The sequence below is a fragment of the Varroa destructor genome, unplaced genomic scaffold, assembly GCF_002443255.2.
Source record: "Varroa destructor unplaced genomic scaffold, Vdes_3.0 BEIS01000002.1, whole genome shotgun sequence".
NCBI classification, from domain to species: Eukaryota; Metazoa; Arthropoda; class Arachnida; order Mesostigmata; family Varroidae; genus Varroa; species Varroa destructor.
The window spans coordinates 27,938,830-27,955,675 of NW_019211455.1; the positions used below are offsets into that span (position 1 = coordinate 27,938,830).

General features: G+C 44.0%; 1 protein-coding gene and 3 long non-coding RNA genes across 5 annotated transcripts in view; 1 reads left to right on the plus strand and 3 right to left on the minus strand.

Annotated features, from left to right (window-relative positions):
* Nucleotides 1-16,846, minus strand: part of LOC147757621 (uncharacterized) — a 41,686-nt gene that overhangs the window by 7,227 nt on the left and 17,613 nt on the right. The window lies entirely within an intron of this gene.
* Nucleotides 1-16,846, minus strand: part of LOC111245422 (uncharacterized) — a 41,304-nt gene that overhangs the window by 7,227 nt on the left and 17,231 nt on the right. The gene's annotated exons all lie outside the window — the stretch shown is intronic.
* Nucleotides 5,334-8,590, minus strand: LOC147757622 (uncharacterized). The gene is made up of 3 exons (XR_015321165.1): nt 8,180-8,590; nt 7,091-7,282; nt 5,334-6,299 (listed from the first exon to the last, which is right to left on the minus strand). It is a non-coding gene; the product is annotated as an uncharacterized LOC147757622 (long non-coding RNA).
* LOC147757623 (uncharacterized) overlaps nt 15,917-16,846 on the plus strand; it is a 32,341-nt gene continuing 31,411 nt past the window's right edge. Inside the window, exon 1 of the long non-coding RNA XR_015321184.1 lies at nt 15,917-16,025. This is a non-coding gene — a long non-coding RNA (uncharacterized LOC147757623). The remainder of the gene's footprint in view (nt 16,026-16,846) is intronic.

A 16,846-nucleotide genomic window follows, 5' to 3' on the forward strand; every position in this document is an offset into this window, starting at 1 on the left:
TGCCAGAAAGGCCGTTTATTCAATTAAACAGGTATGATTTACATGAGATGAAACGTTAGTTACTTTAGTCTTTGGTGATTATTAGGATGTTTGCAACAATATAGCACGAAATCTATTTTCGAAGCCGAGTTGACGCTCGGTGACCCCCGTATCGCTCGACGAACCGCAATACTAACGATTAATCTTCTACTGACGATAGAGAAATCTATTGGAAGTAATACTGCTGACAGAGAGACTTCACTATGGCTGAGCAAGCCAGTAATTAATCTGCTGGTCAAAGTTGTGATACATTATGCCAGACTTTTTTGTAATGCTAGCGAATGAGAATGCTAGAGGCCATAGCAATATTAAAAACGATAATATCAAACAACTCTGTCATAGACCTACGGGAAGGAGCGACCTGCGAATTCACTCTCCTTTCGACAAGGTTCAAGTCGTTTGCTTCAAGAACGATGACCCAGTGACCGTTTACCTCAAATCGAAGAGCCGACAAACACGTAGTCGCTGTACTGAGAGCTACCTTCGGTCAGACACGAATCGAGAGGACATACCGCCGACGCTACCCATCAGCGGCATTAGAATCATAAGTAGATTCACAATAGTACACTTTGGCGCTTCGAAGGCGCTTTTCCGTCATGCGATGTTTAGACAATGTGTTGAAATAACGTTTGACACTTATTTGCTGTGCACACTCGCCTATCGCCAATGCATATTCCCATGCCCTTATGACCGGTTCTCATGCTATGGGCAGTCCGTCGCCAACAATCAATGAAAAACTAGCCGCCCAAAAATAGAAGGGAACACACCACCCGTGAGACGATGCACAACAGCTGCTCGTCGAAATCCATCATAGAGCCTACATTACTGAAAAATAGAAATAGTTAATAATGCAATTACTATTAATTGAAGTGCAATTAATAACGCATCTGGGTACGCGAGGCAAAGGCGCGCCCTTGGCAAAAAACAACCTAACGGTTTCGGTGCATTTTCTGTTCATTCGTTTCTCTGTGCAAGCAATCAACTACGACGACTGCCTTCCTTTCCCTTACGATATATGCGTATAAATACGTTACGAAATATGGTACGCCAAATAGACTGGCGAAACGTCTTTGGCTTGTCGAGACAATCGTTAATTTGTGTACATGTAAAACCGAAGATACCCTAGCACCCATCACGCGCTATAGGTCTGCCACGACGTCGGACTGATCGTGCTGTCACTGTCGCTGCTGAACGGCTTGGCACTAAACTCAGCTGGAAACTGGGAATTTTCTGAGACCATACCAACGAGCACTGCTCCGTTCGTCCAAGGCGCTCGTTTGTTCTTTTTCACGAGTCAAGACAGAGCACCCGTGAGGACTAAATGACTTCTGGCCAGCGACATCTTCATGCTGTTTCGCTCTGACATTGCAGTTGTTGTTGTTATTATTATTATTATTATGGTAAAACACGGTGTTCTAGTGAAGTTAATTCGCTGCTACTATGGTAGGGCGATCAAAGTAACTCAGCCAGTGTCCACTTCTCTTTTTAGCAACAGAAGTCGAGAAAATGGCGCTGCACGTTGCGGGCAATAATACATTGTCAGCTGTAAAAATATCACATATTAAGGAGGAATATCATATTGAGGAGGACGTCAGATCGTTTTTATGGAAGCGTATCAGGCGTACGCGAAGCCTAAACCACACAACTGGGACACATTAGCTGTTTTTGTACCTGTGTGGCGCTAGAGAAGAACAACGCAACAAATTGGCGCGATTTCCCATCACCTCATCCTACGGGGTTCCTATCTATCCCTTGAGCGTCCTCCGGTGACGGGCGTTCAGCAGCTCTGTCCTACAAATACTGACATTATATATAAATGATCCAACATGCGTAACGAAGCTATGTAGCGAGTCGCCATTTGTTGCTAGATTTTCTCTGCTACAGATGATGCGTGTGTTGTATGTTATGGTGACTATCCATCCATTACGATGTTCTTGCTGTCGATGCTGTTCGTGGTAAAATGGGTTTGATGATTATGTTTTGTGCTACTAGCATCTCTCTCAGCGAAAATGGCGCTAACAAGTACTATCGCAGGAACTGCTCCCGGTAGTACCTTAAACAACTCCACACCTATTGTTAGCCTATGCGCTAGGTTGCACCACTTCAGAGACACATGTCCTTATGATGATTGTTGTTAACAATACTTAATTGTAGTCCATAATATAAGGCGTAAGATTATGATGTTCTTCGATAGGTGCTCGTTACCGCGTCGAACAATCTCACCTTCCAATAGAGTAAGCTAGTTGCTTTTACTAACGCGTCCCATTTTCGGTCATACAGGATCGATATAGGTTATATAGGATATACACGGGTCGAAGCACGCCAATCGATTAGAAAATCAGCCAGACAGCGACCTAGTCTCCGCGCCCACCGAGTCGGCTCGAGTTCCGTGAGCCACAGGTGGTAGCCGGGCAGCTGGTATTAGCTGTGATTAGGCGACTAATAGTATAATGTTATTATTAAATCGAGTCAATTGTCCAGCAAATATGTCGCGTCCATTGTCATAGTGAGGGGACCAGAGACGAATTCCTATAGGTGATAGACGAAGCTTCCTGTTAACGTGATAAGGTACATCAAGATTTTGTATCTTGTAGCTATGATACATCCGTACTGTCAGCCCTTGCTTTTATTGTGAGTTATGTTCCAGGGCCCGCCATCGGGGCTGCTTGGTCTGGGGATCGGAGAGCAAAAGATAGCGCCGCCGTTATTTTGGCCTCAAACAGGGCCCACACTGGCCCTCCATCGCAAATTCGATCATAACAATTCGACGTTTACGCCATCGTTTCAGGGCAAAGTAGACGGATGCGATGATTGGCATACCAACAACTCTATTCTAAAAATAGCTGAAGCTGTGCAAGCGACCCTGCAGTCCCATGACGCCGTGAGACGACGTGACCACCAGAAGCTTTTGCTGGCTGCACGCGACTGAGAGCGGTACACGCACGACATAACCTTTGAACTAACTACCCCCGTCCTTCGAGTCAGGGATTTGGGTCAAGGAACCTGATTGTGCCCGATAGTCCGCCAGGTATAGAGAGTAGAGTAGGCACGCATTCTTTCGGTCGGTCCGACACACAGTAGGCCTTCTCTAGCTAACCGCAGACCGAAAATTAATTTAGTGAGCCGTCGTAATAGTTTTAATCGGAACGATTCGCGACTTGTTTACCCCCAAAAAAATAACGCGTCTATTCCATTTAAAAACCTAGTTTCTACTACTACTACTACTACTACTACTACTACTATTATCACTTTAGTTCCTCGAAATTTACAGCTGCGGAGCTTCATTACTGCGAAACAGTATTAATTTCGACAAAACTAGCCGTCTTGAATGCGTTGATCGCTAAACTATCACTCTGTTTGAGGCAATTTCAAGCTAGGTAATTGTGCATAGCAGCTGTTCTCAAAAGAACATACGGTCATGTACGCATAAAGACAAGCGGACAAAGTCGTATCGAAAAGGTGCCCAGCTTTACAAATTGCCTGGGACGGATAATAATCAACTGAGATAAAACCAGCAGTCAATATCCATCACACGCCGTTGCTAAGAATTTTCAAAGGTACTGATAGAACTTTGAAGGAATGGAGCGGGGAAAGGCACCGCTGAGTCGGTGAGCAAAAAGTAAAGTACTTACTTGTCGTTTTGTGTTTTCGTTCAGAAATTTGGCCTGTCTCCACCTTTCGGCTAGCTGCTGTTAACAGCGACCTCGGCGTAATGAATACGAAGAACTGAGGCTTTTTATCGTCACCGACGTATGGTTTACAGGGTGCAGCCGTGTCCATTGCAGCCGGCTCAAATTTAGTCGATGTAACTGCAGAAGTTACCTAGAGCTTGCAATTTAGGTGGTGAAGATTATCATCTAGATTTTCCATTTGATCTCTTTCTTTTTTAGAAAAATATCAGAAACTACCGACCGAGTCAATGGATTCACCATAGAACATCTGTAAATTTCTATTCTAGCGGAGATTCACACGCCAATGCTCTTAGTAACATATTTGAGCCTCGTTTGATTTTTATTATTTCTGCAATCATCTTTGATTATCATCCAACAATGTCTTTTCAACATGTTCAGCCAACCTATAGCGTAAAAGACTGTAAGCCTGCGACATTTTTCCGCCAAGTTAAGACAAGCTACGCTTTCTTGGTGGCAAACATTTGCTTACTGTTCGCTTATTAATTCGTTATCATTATCGTTATATTTTTGTCGACTTCGTCATTTTGCTCTCTTTTTTTTTTTGTTTCGTTTCTGGTCGTCCACCCTGATCCACCGTGATCATCGTCGTCGTCACAATTGCTTCCCTCAGGCGACCTGTACTATAAAAACTGCTTTCTTCTTTGCGGCTAATTTTGTTTTCTACTTTTGATTCGCCCCCTTTTCTTGTATATTATTCTCAAAATATTTGCGCTTTTCATTCCGCCATCAACTATTTCTCCTTCAAGCTCATTGCTTATCATTTGTCTGTCTCAACCTGATTTGCGGGACTTTCCCCCGCAAATAAGCCCCATGACAGGCGGTCCAGCCGCTCCAGCTGTTCCTACAAGCCCAGCCGTCAGTCGTCACCCCGTTATCAGTAATAGAGACTTCAACGATGCACCAACCGCAGCAGTGGAGTCGCTGTAACCGTTGTTCTTACGATAATTTTTGCCATCAGCACCAGTAAACAGCCTATCGATGCCGTACATAGTATCACCTCGCAGACGACAGTCGTTTCCACCAATGCGATCTCTTGAACCGGTTGTCACCGTTGTGTGTGTATATACAAATGCGATAACGAACGATCCCACAGAGGCGTCAATATAGTACTCCTGACACACGCGACACGCAGCGGTTGTGTATCGCCAAAGGATGACGTCACCGGCAGTACTTTTTCGGCACCTCTTTCGCTGACGCCGCGCCCCGATGATGATGCCGACGCGGCCGTAGCGAATTCTGCATTTTTCAAATGACTTCACGTTACTCGCTTGATTTTCGGCGCTATTTTTGCTGTTCGCATTGATTACGTTCCTTACGCCGGCTGCTTTTTACAGTAGCGCCTGCCCTGTGTCGTTTAGGGTTACGAGACGATTTCGTGCGCTGGTATTCGATATAACATTTCAGTGTCGTCGTCCCCACCCTGCTGTCGCGCGATGCTTTTTTCGTATGTATAATATTATACATACGAAAGAAACACGTGGTGCCCATTGTAACCTAAAGGCGCAAGCCACCCTATGGCGAATACTCATTGCAAGATACATATTTCAAAGAAGGACTAGCACGGAATTACGCCTAGCGAAAGCAGCACAGCATTACGTTTTGTTGAATTTTTGCATCTCTTTTGGATACTGCTCGTCTCTGTGGCATATATATATATATATATATAGAGGTTTTCGAATGACAGCCTTTTACGAGGACGTTAACTAGACCGTCGTTGCGTCAATGTTCGATTTCAACTTAACAAAGACGTAGCTCTACCACATATCGTCTAAGCTTTACAAGAAATGCTACACAAACCTATGTAAGGAAATTAGGTAGTATTCTGTTTTTGCCACGACGAAAAAAACGCATTGCTATTACTTGTTTGTCCATTTCTGCCCTGCTACACTCACTAAGAACTTGTGACGTTCATGGCGCCCATGCTACAACAGTATTGAATAATTTTCGCTGAGTAATCCGCCTATTTTTGCCTACAATACTACGGATTTTGAAGTCGTCGTCGTCGCGTATTGCCTTTTCTTTAGTTGTTTATACCCCACGTCTACACGAAGACGGGCACATATTTGGGCGGCTGGGTCGGTCGGTCGGTTGGGCGGTCGGCTTCTTCTATCAATGACCGATATCAATCAGAATAACACGCAGCGATGAGTGCTAACTGTCACAGGCGCTGTCAGCGGCTGTGTTCTGCCGTCGCTGTTCCCCCTTATACTGCCCCTTTTCATATCTCTAGCACTACTGAATCTTTATTACATTTGTAGAAATGTTTACACGTATTTGGCGAATGTCAATTTATCTAGCTATCTGCAGATCACCAATGTGTTTCTGATAGATTTAGCCGGAATCTCTATGGATAGATCTCTATGCGTATCTATTTAGTGAAAAACTCTGTCTCGATCATCGGCAATCAACAAATGTCAAGGGCAGACAAAATTCGATTGGATGCGGACATCTCATCTCTTCGTTGATAATCCCAATGGCGCCATCGGGGAATCCGGCAAGGGACCGTTGACGACAATTAAAGTTATTTCAAGCCATCATCCTCATCACAACGACCAGCACAGGTTCTTCCTACATGTACACACACATACAGATATAGTCACGCCACTATCGTATTAACACTTTGGGTCGAATAGTGCATTTACAAATAGCGAACGGAAAAAAATGGGAGCAAATATCGCAGCGACGCGTGCACACGACAAACTTAATATTATACTAAAGCATCGTCATTTCTGCCAAATCAGAACATTTAGACCCTCCAAAAAAACGTCACACTTAAAATCTGAAAAAATTCGCAAAAAATATACATCTCATCAATGATTCTGGGGGGGCAACCCATCGGATTTACATTCGGGCAGACACCTCGTATCCATAACCATTAGAGCGTCCCGACGACTCGTTCGTCATCTTCATGGCACAGTGCAGCGTAACTCGCTGACTACACTATGCTCTAGAGATAATTAGCTTCTTTGTCAAGTGCCATAGTTTCCTAACATCTCGGGAAATAGCTTTTTCTATTTAACGAGGCGTCCTAAGTTGCAGATCAACTTTTAAGTCTTCCTTAGTACCCTTTAATAAAAACGATTTCGGTATCGATAACACCGAATGACTCTGTCAACAGCATAAGACGATTCCACTAAAATCTCACAGGATGAGAGGTACGCTTTATTGCAGTTAAGGCACTCCATACTCAAATACGATTTCTAAAGCAGTAAGGACACTGTCCATTTGGACTTAAGGGTCTGAGGTTGCAGGATTTGATTTTTCCCTCCCATCCCCCTTTCTCACTTTGGTGTACATCGACTTTCTCGCTCGACTGGGAAGATACTTTAAGTTTGGTGCAAGCAAGGTGGCATACTCACCATGGGCATTTGCACTGACCGGATCTCGCGACCCAAACAGTTAGAGAATGGTAGCTTCCAAAACGCTCGCCGCTGGATCTGCTTTGCCCCCTGGCATTTTTTCCTCGTTTGTGCTCCACCTCCTGCTCCGTCGGTGATCTTCCAAAGGATCTCATGTTTGCTGTGTCTTGGCTGACTTAGTGAGCGCATGACCTTTTGTAAGATATTTAAACAGTATCTAAGGTTAACCGAATCACAGGCGAAATGCGACTCCATTAGCCAAAGTTAGGTATAGCTCTGATGAACGTTTGCGATCCTTGCTTTGGCTAGCGCGGCAGAATGCTAAAAAAGAACGCTTAAAAACCACTGCAGGTTTTGCCAGTAGATACAATGGCCTGCCAATTAGCTTGCCCCATTGACTATTGCTGCCTCTGCTTATATTTGGGTGGTGTCCTATACTTCGACAGACAGATGAGATTAACCATGACATTTTCCGCCAACATTTTTCGGCTAGAGGAGCCCAATGGCTCCTTCTGTCTGCGTTCTACGCACTCTCGTATGCTCTTGCTCTCCGTGATATAAATACCTCAGTATGCATGCAAGATATGGTCTTTGCGGAACTTTATTATTTAATAAAACCGCTTGTTGATAAACGAGTGATTTTTTTTCGATACCGTATTCAATTCTACACATTGTTCAGACAGCTTGATGGAGGCTGCACATGCTTTACGCTGCTTCTATGGTACCAACGGAAAAATGACAGCTTCGTACGGGGAGATATTTAAGCATTTATTATAGATTCACGTATTTGAAGGGTTATGTGCTAATTAAAAGCATACATCTTCGGGCCTTTTTGAATTTTTCTACTTCAACAGACAATCAGCATGGTTCGTGGAGGTTAATAAGGTTCAAGTGAAGCCCGTCGAGTCATTAGGACGAGTTTTCCGTCGTTATTGCTGTCGCAGCTACGGTATATATCGTACCTATATGATCTTAATTGAAAAACCAGAAATTTCATTCGCATTTTACTTGCGATGATTTGGAAGTAGTAAAAGTCACTATTTATGTATTATATAGTCATAATAAACGGAAATATATAAAATGGATTACCTAATCAATGCAGTGGGGCCAACCGGTGGGCATCGTTGAGCCCTTTTTGTTGGCTGGCAAGTCGATCGGTCAGCCAATCCAGCTCTATGTAATCATGGCACGATATCAAGTATTCTATTGAGTTGCATCTGTAAAAAAAAGGTAATTCCTGCGCTAGTTCGCCAACGTACGCGGCCAGACAGAGAGGCGAGAACCAAGAAACAACATCGAAAAGTCTTGTTTGTTCTTTGGGACAATCCCAAGCGTCGAGTCACAGCAGCAGCGTAACGATCCAGCAGTCCACACGTAACGAATCAGACGCGAAGAAAGTTTTCTATGTAGTATGTGTGCGTTCAATGTAATTTAACTCGTAGTTGCTCAGGTGTCCCATAGAATACAGTACACAAGCTTAAATCATTTAAATGATGAGCCAGCCGCTTAACGGTGCAGCGATAGCGACGGCGTAACGATTCGAAGCATAACAGAATTCCTTCTGCTGTATTTGATGCGCGACGGCAGGGGTAATGTTCTGCTACGGCGTTCTATAGCGGCGGAGGGATACATCGATCGTGACAAAACGGTGCGAGTGGTCGCCGCGTCGAGATGAACTGCGTCGCGGCCATTTCCATCGCCTATCAGTAGGCAGACCGACAAATTCAATTAATGGATCGTATATGCGTTTATGCCGTGTAACTGGCATACGATTCGAATATTCTGTTATGAAGGATCGAGCGTTCGTTTTGATCTAATGAGGAGAAAGATCTCTTTTACCTTTTATACTTTCTGAATGTATATATTTGTATTTGTTGATGGACCATTGAGTAGCGGAAGAACCTGTTTGGCAAATTCAAAAATCTGTGAGAGATTAATAGATCATTTTGTTGCCAACTTGAGTCCAGTCAGCAGAGTGCTTTCCTTGAGCTAAGGTAAAGCTTGCAAAAAAAACAATGTTTGATTAAGCAGTACGCTAATATCTTTGGGAGATAGACAAATATTGAAAATTTCAGCCCACTAATATCCCACCAATGGAATCGTTTAATTTTCTCATTATACGTTTAGCTATAGTTGTCCTATTGGCAGTCGTAAAAAAACTGGTCCGGATTTTCTGTAATTCTTTTCTTGCAATAACCGTTTCCGATGACGAGGGCCATTCAAAATTGTGCCAAGGTCTAAACAAGGGAGACTTTAATAGTACCAATAGACAGGCACAGGCCAGATCTGGCCAGCGCGCGTATCTTGGCCAATGCTGACGCAGTTATTCCACTTGATCATTCTGAAGTCGGTTCACAGAAAAGTGGAAAGCAAATACGCTAGAAGCACCGTCGTTTTGTTCTCCGCAGAGAATGAAATTAATTTCTATACTGCACCCCCTAATCGCATTGGAACGTTCAATCCCCCCCCGTGAGGCAGTGCAAGTGAGAGCAAGTAATGAGCGTCTCTCGTTGAAGAACGATGCAGTCAGACGTTACCGCTGGAGACGACGCTATGAAAATCGCCGCTCATACGCAATTGCTATCTGTGATAGGGCAAGGCTGGCAGACGATTAAGCTGGTTGTAGTGTAGGATAATGTATTTGTAGAAAATTTCAGTTATTTTTTTAATTCAGTACGGTACTGAATTGATACTCAAGGGAAAAATAAAACAAAGGTATATCTCCAAAAAATGGCGATAGTTGTTTGTGTAGCCAGCATCCGTCATCCATCTATCTGATAGCTGTGACTCCTATCATTGATGCTTACAGATGCGGGAAAAGGCTTCTGCAATCCTTGTCACGTATTCATACCCCACATCATTCTGCACTTTGTCAAACTCCCTTGTGACTGATGATTCTCCCCCGCGGTCAACTTTGAAAGCTCGAGCTTATGTCAAGAATCGCACACCGTATTACCACTACTTCCACATGACTCTAAATATAGAAGTCCAAAAGTTCACTAATTCTGGCTGGATTCTATGCCTCTCGCGTCTCTGTTTCCTGCAGCAGCCGAAGCTGTGTCAAAATCGCAGTTTCCTCACCGTCTCAACCAACGTCAGCAGCGGCATAAAAGGCTACCGGCTATTGCTCTATAGAGGGAGCTTAATTTGTGGGGCCTATTTTACCTATACAACTTAGTTAAAAATACCCTTTTCGTATATATATATATATATATATATATTTTTTTTTTTTTTTTTGTACCAATGATAAGGGTTTCGGTATCTGCTTGTCCAGTGTACAGGACAGTGGAACAGAGGCTAAAATATAAGATAATTACTTAACGGCGGCGGTGTCAGCGGCGAGGAAGAGCTCACTGCTCTTTCTACTCCTGCTGCTTCTATTAATACTACTACCATCGTTAGGTAAAACGCTACCCGGCGACGCCAACCATTCGTTGGTTGTTATCGCTTGTCCGCTTTTTTTAGGCGCCAGTAACGAGCTTATTCTTGGATTTCCAACTTTCTCTTTTCGTACTCTCAAATCATAGTTACGACGGCAATTGCAAGCAAACGGTCACCAGTCGATTCTGCCGCCGAAAAGAGATAAAAATGACTGCAGAAGACAAATCGTGGAGTGCTTCACTCCCTGGATAAGGTTCGCTCTGTTCGAGATAGACTTGCATAGACATATGTTATATACGATATTATATGTTAAATACGATATACTTTAGGGCCCGTACAAACTAGCCACATCCATAACGAGGTTTGAAGAAAGTCCTACTGTCGAGGAAGGACAATGTTGCGCACCGTAATACTAGCTTTCGACCTATGCGTTTGCGTCCTTGTGTGTTTCGTAGAATCACTACAATGTGCCTCATCGAGCGATGATTATATAACGTAGTGACCTGTACCCTGTAGCAAGTGGCCCTCTTTCTTACCAAATGTGTACTCTACTGGTACAATTTCCTAACAGTTCCCTCCGCAATATCTGAAAACCACTGTGGTCTCACACAGCATTTACATTAGATTGATCCTATTTTCGGAAAAACTGCTGTACAAGGTTCCTTGTAGGCAAGCCTATGCATGTAAGGTCAGCTGGGCCGATTGACAGTGTCAAAGCGATTGCGCAACTATATGTTTAATATGAAGAAGACCTATTATCCATATGAAAAGCAGTAGTTTTTTTATAGCATGAATAAGGAAAGCCGATAGTTGAAGTCCGTGCTATTTGTTCAGTACCGAAACATCTTCGGCAATGACCTATGGCTACCTTACCTACGGGACCTACGGCAATGACCTTACTCCACATACGTATCTAGCCAACAACAGCCAAACCGCTTCTTGGGCAAGTATGCGCTGATATGCAAGCGCTACGAATCCGAAAAATGTGTTTCAGCTCCAAGACCTGTTTCCTGATGTCTGCTATATATACATACACAGCAGATATAAGGAAGATGCATATATATATATGTGTGTGTGTATGTGTAAAGTGAGGCATAAAACAGTACTCAAATATTGCATATATTATATGACCTCTATAAGGTGTCCAGTTTATATTGTTTCCTCCGTAACCACTTCTTTGCGTCGACTTTCATCCACCGCCCTCTGAGCATGTAAAATTCAAACTTAATCGCTGCAATGTCTAAGAGGCACAGTTTCGCAAAGGCTCATAGTCCTACATACTTTTATAATACATAAGAATAGAGCGAATGAAAACAATAGTTGTAATAGCACAAGCAGCAGCCAAACGAGTTTTCTCTCTGTTGGCCTGCTGCCCAAGCGCTTAGCCTTCGCGTACTAAGGCATTAGCGTCGCATTTTAGTACTGGGCGCCCGCCTTTTCTCAAGCAAGAACCGCATACATCTGTATCGAGTGATATACAAAGACAACAGACGCGGCACCAGGATATCCTGTTCAACACTGGTAAAGCCGCCGACACCATGGATGATGAGCGCGACGACAGAAAGCTACCATCGTCGGTTTATCCAACCGTCTGTCGCTGCCAACCAATAAGAACACTTTTTTTTTTTCTTTTATCTATTTCGTCTGGAAGCTACAGGTACCACCGTCGCTACGGGCAGGATGATGCTGACGCCGAGGAAACGCTATTTCGCTCTACTTGATCTAAACGCGCTCGATCTCGGTAACAGCCGTTACCCATTCCTGCTGTCATTGCACCAGCTGCGTGACAACCGTCGCTGCCTGCCGCCGCGACCTTTGGTATCTCTCCGGAGGTCTGAGTATTTCTTCGCCTCTCCGAATAGCGTCGACCGCAGGAACGATGCCGAAACGACATCGTCACTGAGGCTCTGTTCAACATCGTCATGTTCCGTATCGCTTAGCGTGATGATGCTAACGCTTCGCCCAGCAGGACGATTGCACGCAGCGATCCGATCAGAAACAGCCGGTCAATGAGACGGACTACGTTATACAATTCGAGTGTTGCGGATTACGGTACGGCATCAATAACATACAAGCACGCACGCGCGCACATGCACGCACACGGGGAGACAACGAAACGGCTTCGAAATTCTCCTGGTCTCACCCGAAAGAGAGTTTTAGCCACGCTACCTTGTCGTTCTAAAGCGGCGTCCGGTGACATCACCTATGTTTACTCATTCACTGAGTGGGTACCGCGGCGCCGTCAACCAGATCAGGCCGTACGCTCGATGGCCAAGTACAGAATGTGTAGAATGCGTATACGATCGACAAATACATATTAGCTCTCTAGGCCTGCGCCTTCCCTCATTCTGTGACCGCCGCAGCAGCGCCCACTTAGACCACCAGCTGCTACCGAACGGTATTTCTACAACTGTTTCCATTTTTAAAGGTCTCTGTTTTTGTTCGTATCATCCACCCTAATCATCTTGTCAAGATTGTAACCTTTCGGCTAAACGAAGTAGCTTCCGGTAAACCTTTCCTAGCTACATTATACAGTAGATCGATCGTAATATATATATATATATATAAGAAAACTCAAGTGCTCATACTGCTGGATGCTAATGAGCGTCGAAAAATAGCTAAAGTTGCTTTACATAGAAAAATGTAATGCTGAAAGATAAACGGAACAAGATAGAAGACACTAAGAGGCATAAAATTGTGCTCACTGGTGATTTAATACAAATAATAATAATAATGATACTGTCTTGGCCACTACCTTTGCTTATTTTTTGCGTCCCTCATTTCTATTCGAGTAGAGCACCGCTGCTTTTATTTGTCGCCTCCACGAAACGTCTCCGTTATGTAGTTTATCGATAAAATCAATAAAATCTCTTAATCCTCGCATTAACGCTGCTATCATCACCGGGCGTCCTCTCTCCTTCTCGACTCCACTGCAGCCTTCATCGAATTGTGGCCGAGCACCCATCGTCGTGCTTCGAGAATATATACATCCTCGATAGATATTCACGATGTGTATATGAAACGGAGTAACTATGTCTGTCAACGGAAGCTGGCTTTATATTAGCTACCAACCGCGTTTGTTGTTGCTCGCACCTCTCGACAAGCGCCACGTTGACAGATAGAAGGCTGGCCGCTGTTCGACGACCACAGGCGTTCAGTACTAACAGTAATTGTAGAGACGCTACAAGTAGTGGCAATGGCAATATCGTCACGACCTAGCAAGCACATTGTGACAACAACAACAACAACAACAACAACAACAACAATAGTAGTAGTAGCAGTAGTGGTGGTAGAAGATAGGGGCATTCTGTGGTCTGCCTCACTGACTGAGTGACCATACATTGCAATCGTGTGGCATCCGACGGCAGCGGTGCGGGAGGGACACCACTGGTCGCGCTGCTGGGGCCGCCGCGGCTGCGATGGCATATCTATCTTCTTACTCTTCTTGGGAGGCTATTTTTAGTCTTCACGATGAGATACGACCTGGCTTGGGTTTGCTATTTCGAGAGATCGTTGTAGTATGGGTTGTTGTGGTCGTAGATGAAGGCAAGGGAAAGAAGCGAGAGTGAAAGAGCGAGCTAGCGGGCGAACAAGACGACTGAAGTTATTACTGCACACATATTCAAGAATTGTTGACGACATATCATTGAGATTCTATGAAGATGACTAGGCCACTACTGCTAAATAGATTTCGACTTAAGCTATGCACGGTTATGTAGAGTTCACGATTCTCGTTGAACGTTGAATTAAAATTGTTTCAGTATACGCTTCCGGGTCGACAGAATAAATGCTTACATTAATCGCTGCTCAAACATTTCGTGGTACTTTGCATGTAGGGGTCGATTACTGGCCTCTTTTTTGAACAAAATCGTCGATCTTTGCTACCACCGAACAGGAAAAAGCTAGCCATCTAGAAAAGGAAAGAAGTTGCCAAAGGAAAACCTGTGAAAGTTGGATAAATCAATGAGCGACATCCGCAATCGTGGGCGCGAGTAGCAGGCAAGGGTCGATACGAACACGACAGATAAAACATATGTCCTTTGCGCCCAGATCAGCGTCGCCCACTGCCGTCCGCTGCTAGCTGCTAGCCATACGACGATTACTGGTAAAAAACGATAATCGTTCTAATAAAAGAGTGAAAATATTATTCGATACCCAGTCGAAACGGGCCAGATAAACGTAAAAGAAAGCATCCACGTGTCGGTCTATGATCGTCTCACTGACCGGTTCTATTATAATGTCGCCATCGGTATGAGACCACTGTTTAGCGCCACGGTTTAGAAAACTGTAAAAGCTAGCTCGCGCATCAAACGCACAGAAAAGCCTTTCTAATGAAGTGGTACGCTGGGTTTTCTGTACAGTGTATGACTGTTTCATTTCATCGGTGATTGAGACAAGTATATTCAAATATTTGTAAAGCGTGATAGAGATCTCGGTGAATCAAGTCTCGATGGGCTTGCGTCATGGGGAGTGCCTGCTAGGCGGTGTCCTAATGTCGAAATGACGTTCTTGCCAACGCCTCGTTAACTGGCGATTGTTAGTTGCGTCGGCAGATGGCATCCAAAAATGCCGCTTACCGCTTGACACAGTCGGTGCATCAGTTGGTGGACAAATAGACATTGTTTTTTATCATTGATTATCAATGTTCTATAATAACGTAGTGTGACGCGCTGATTTTGAGGACCGCCACACCCGTGTGGGCCAAAAACTGCATTTTTTAGCTCAAATAACGCTAAAAATTTGTAAAAACCTGCTTCAGTGGTGCCATAGATGCCAAGTGTTCGTCTAATAGTTCGCCGGCCATGAACGCGTGACAGTTTGACTCGACAATATTTAGAGATAGCTAACCAGGAAATCGGCCGGCTGAAGATGTCTGTGCCCTCTCCATACAGATTTCCACCTGTAATTATTACGGACAGGTCAAATCCTTCCTTTCAACCGTCAGTCGTCAATTGTTAATCCTCAGTAGTCGTTGGCCTACTTGAATAGATGCTGACTTCCTATCGTAACAAACCGCTTTGCCATAGTTACATTTATACTGCTGCTGCTGAAACAGATGCTGCTTACCCTTCGATAGCGGCAGTAGCAGTAGCAGCCACAACAATGAAACAGCGACGTCGACGACGAAAAGAACGTTAGGCATGAGAAGGGGCAGGGGCAAATTGTCAAAAATAACAATAGCTTGCTTGGGCCTACTAAGGTGGTCGTTCAGAGTAAAAATCTAGCTTGTCTCGACTCGTTTGCCATCTGCATTCTAGCTGACGTATAGCGAACGCGATTACCATAGATATATAAATACATATATTTACATACATATATAGATCGCATGGATAGCGCTGGCGATAGCCAGTGAGTCATCAGCGCCATGTGTGCAAGTAATTGCTATCCACGACGTCATATTCTGGCGATGACGACGGTGGGTGTCGAGAGTTATAGGGTGAGAGGTGCGCAGGCTGAGCCTGCTCGAACAGTGAAATTGAAGATAGGGAAGACTGTCTGTTATAAGGAAAAGAGAGAACGCAGAAGATATGCGTGGAAGAGAAGCAGAGCTATGGTATGTATATACGAAATTAATGATAGTGAGAGTCCATAGCGATAATCTGATTATCGAAAATAGACTGCTACAATTATTCCCGTCGCGTTGGCGGACGCAACAACGTCCCCCAGCCGAATATAACTATTCACGTGTGAAATAATATTTAAACCAAAGCACGAAGGAATAGAGCGCGTTGACGCAGTTCAAACGGAACAAAGGAGTGCAAAAACCAGAACTAGTCGAAAATATCCATAGACGACGCTTGAATGGCATCATCGCTTGCGGCAACCGCGCCTAGACGCGGACAGAAATTGATAGACCATAAGGAAAATAATATAATATTTGACTAGTACGTAGTGTATGCTCAATGGAGAGTAAACTGTGCGTCCTTGCCTGATGTCTAGCTGTGTCCATTGTTTGCATTTTGTGTATGTTTCATCCCCTAACAATACGAACATCGAAAACGGAAGCTATTCTGTGTTTATAAAAAAAAAACATTCGAATTGCGCCCCCCTTTTGCATAGCCTTCAGCATCCTCTGGACAAATCTACTGAAAATCACTTATTATTATGGCTAGTCAACTGTCATGATGAGCACTCAGGCTTTACATACTTATGTATTTAAGTTTCGTTGTACTGAAAGCAATCGATAGTATAAACAGATCATAACAGACCACGAACATTTACTGCGTTTGCCCGTTCAGGTAATCGATGATCTGAGATCACCTGTCGTATGAACTGTGCTTGTCTGCTATAATAGCGATCCAATGTTAAGGATTGACGTTAATCCTATTATGCCCTTTAATTACTGGCGGCTAGTCTTAGCCTGGACGGTTTATT